Below are 3,643 nucleotides of genomic sequence, written 5' to 3' on the forward strand. Positions count from 1 at the left end.
GGAAGTTGATCTTAGATTAAATAAACTATTATTAAATAAACAAGCTATTGTTAACTAGTAACAATTATTGAATAAAATATTCAAGTTCTTATGCAAGTAAGTTTGACTTTGCAGTCTGTAGATTTTATAACTGTCTATATTGCTTCTTCCTATTTTTCCTCTTTATTTTTTATTTTTTCCTCTTTTTAGTAATAATCACACAGACGAAGTACACAAGTCCACAGCTTAAAGGATGAATAGACATTTTAACTCACAGTTTCAGCAAACTGACTGCATGTATATCTGTCTGGTTCCAAGGCTGAAATGGCGTCATGGAAGAGACTGGACATAGGGAAGCTGCTCAACCTACCCAGTGAGAAAGCAGAGACAGACAGGAGGAGCTGGGGACTGGGATGTGCCTTCTGGGCCACAATCCAGAGACTCTCCTACAACCAGGTCCCATGTCCTGAGAGTCAATTTACCTGTGAACTCATCAATCCACTGATATTTTAAGTCCAAACCATAACCCAACCTCCCTTTTACCTTTCTTTCTTGCTTGCTTTCTTGATTTCTTCCCTCCTTCATTTTTTTCTCTCTCTCTTTTGCTCGTTTTTAAATCTACAGGAAAATAAAGAATTGACGTGACCCTATGTAGAGATGCCAGCATATGCTGAATGTGTAGCTCTTACTCTACACTAATGATAATTAGATCTGGCCTGCCTAAAATGCTTGAACTGTAATCAAATCCTTAGCTACAATCTTTCCTTGTTAATACATTGAAAATTTCTATTATAAAATGTTTTCTTTCATGAAAATTACTTAATGCCAGGAGTTACACATACGACAAAGCTGAATATGATTCATATGATTCTTGCAAATGTTTCTCATTGATGACAGAAACAGATACTATAACAAGTCATTAATAAGGTATGTAAGGAATGAAATATTAATAAGCTATAATGGGAAACTAAGTAAGGAAATAGTTCAAGACAGGGAATTATCCTGAGGCAGATCAGGGAAAAGCACAAAGAAGGTGATGAATGCACTGGTTCTAGAAGTGGGAAAGCTCAGCGCCTTCTACAGAGATCAGTAGTTGTCTTAGATGAGGTCGTTAGGATGATTACATTAAAGTGACACAGTATGGCCTGGATGCTGTCGTGAATCTCAACAAAGCATGTATCAGGTGTTGCAAAGCTGGTTGGAATGAAAATGTGTGCAAGGAACAATACTCAAGTGCAAGCACAGGAAAAACATGCCTGTGAAGAGTAGAGAATCCCTAGGCAGGAGGTCAGTCTGTCAGCTTGGCGAGAAGGCGTCAGCAAGCACAGAGCACAGCAAATCAGGTAAGCTAGAAAGAAGGAGAAATGAGAACAAGTGATTCCGCTATGTTGGAATCAACAATAAAACAGAAATACCTTTTTCTTTTTCTAACCACTCTAATCCATCCTCCAGCTGTGATCATTTCTGTATTCTTGTTCAAACAGAAAAAGATACATCCTGTCACTTGGAAACCTGGAACTACTTAAATGTAAGCACAAGCTTGTTCTTTATACCAAAAGTTTCTTTGAAAACAAATATCAATTCACATATTTAATGTGAAAGAATTCTACTATGGTGACTAAATTTGTGTTATTTAATGGGGAAGTTAACTGATACAAGAAATGTTATGACATCAATTTTAATCTATTTTCAATAAACCCAACATTTTATCTTTGATGAGTCATGTATTCTTTCATTCAGAAAATAATTTTTAAGCATCATCTAAGTGTCATTCTTCCAGGAAAAATGAATGCATTACATATTTTCCTCACAGAGCTTTTCTTTTAGAGAATAAAAATATGAATAGTAAAGTTGGGTAATGACAGAACCTGAGAAGTGGAAGAATTTTTATGTGATCGAAAATTGCAGCTTTATAAAATTTGTGAAGAAATTCTCACAGAAAAGCTGATATTTGAACAAAGACAAGAAGCTATTGATTCTGAGTGCCATGAATCTTCTGTTTAAGGACCTCATGGAAGAGAGCAGAATAAAGGCAGTGACGTACCCAAGAAAATCCTTGGTCAAGAATGTTCTAGAAATGGAGTGCAGCGAATTAAAGGATACACTAGTGCCTTGTAGGTTATCATACAGACTTTGGCATATATTCAGGCTTAGATAAGAAGCCCCTGAAATCAACATAGACTGGAACCACCTAACATAACATGGTCACTGTTGAAATGCACTACATGTTTGTAAACAAGAAGTTAGCAAATCATTAAATCATTGGAAACTATTATGAAAAACAAAGTGTGAGCAATGTTGCTTAGACTGGAGATGTACCAATGCAAGTAGTCATAGAGACGGAGCAAGTAAACAGATTCTGAGTAAATACTGAGATTGAAACAGAGAAATGATAGGAAGTGTGAAAATGAATGCTATACACCTTATAGCTTGGAAAGTTGAACTAACAGAACCACCACCTAAAGCAATGACAAGCATTACTGATAGACGTCCTTGAGGATGTACTGCAAACTAATTCTCTATGTCTTAAATATTTATCCCTATTAAAATTGAAGTGTATCTGTTTAACAAATACATGAATCTATGAGATTGTAGTTTATCAGAGGTATTTAGGCTGGAGATTTAAATTTGGAACTCAGATGTTTATTTTTTCCCCAGTAATATACTTTCAGGGTGAGAGATAAACTTACAGAGACAGAAATAGCTTTACCTTCAATAATAAAGTCAAACAAAAAATATACAACCATGTACCACATGACAACATGGTGGTTAATAAGAGACCACATAAACAATGATGGTGTTCTAAGATAATGTCACATAATGATACCTCAGCCATCCTTTTTGAGTTAAGGTAACTCTGTGAGGTTCCTCCAAGGACAAAACTCCCTAAGGATGCAGGTCCCAGGTAATATTCTGTTATTAATTGACATATGAACTGTAGTAGTATGTTATTAGTATACCTGGAAACTAGCAAGCTGGAAATCTAATATATAAATAATAGGTTAGTGTTTAAATATTTTTTATCTCAAGGACCAAGATGTTTAGAATGAAAAAGAATTAAATAGAAGTAGATGACCTTTAGAGAGCAGAAGCATTTTGGGGGCTAGTAGAATGAGCACTTGCCTGGCAAACACAAGTGCCTGAGTTCAATCCCCCATTCTGAGAGAGAGAGAGAGAGAGAGAGAGAGAGAGAGAGAGAGAGAGAGAGAGAGAAGAAATTTAATTGTTTCTTTTTTCTGGCAGGGTAGGGAGAGGCTAATGGGGATCGAACGCACAACCTTGTGGTTGCCAGGCAGACACTTATGCCACTGAGCTATCTCCCACATTTTAATTGAAAAAAATGACATTTCTCCTTCACTGACCTTGAAAGGCTAGGGCCAAAATGTTGGCTGTCTTTGCAGCCTTCCTTTTTCACTAATTTTGGTCTGCAAACTTAGGTTGTTTACCCTCCAGAAGAGAACTTATTGTTATTTTCATACAACCTAGGCAGTTGAGCTTAACCTCACTGTCTGAATATCAAACATCTTAGGCATGACATGGAACAGGTATTTTTTACCAAGTATTTTTATGCTAAACTTTAATTCCCTACAGAATATGAAGAAAAAAATTTAAAAAATAAGAATATACTTAAAAATAGGAATAAACGATTACATATTTTTCAACA

The sequence above is a fragment of the Octodon degus genome, unplaced genomic scaffold (genome assembly GCF_000260255.1).
Source record: "Octodon degus isolate 3935 unplaced genomic scaffold, OctDeg1.0 scaffold00047, whole genome shotgun sequence".
Lineage (NCBI taxonomy): Eukaryota > Metazoa > Chordata > Mammalia > Rodentia > Octodontidae > Octodon > Octodon degus.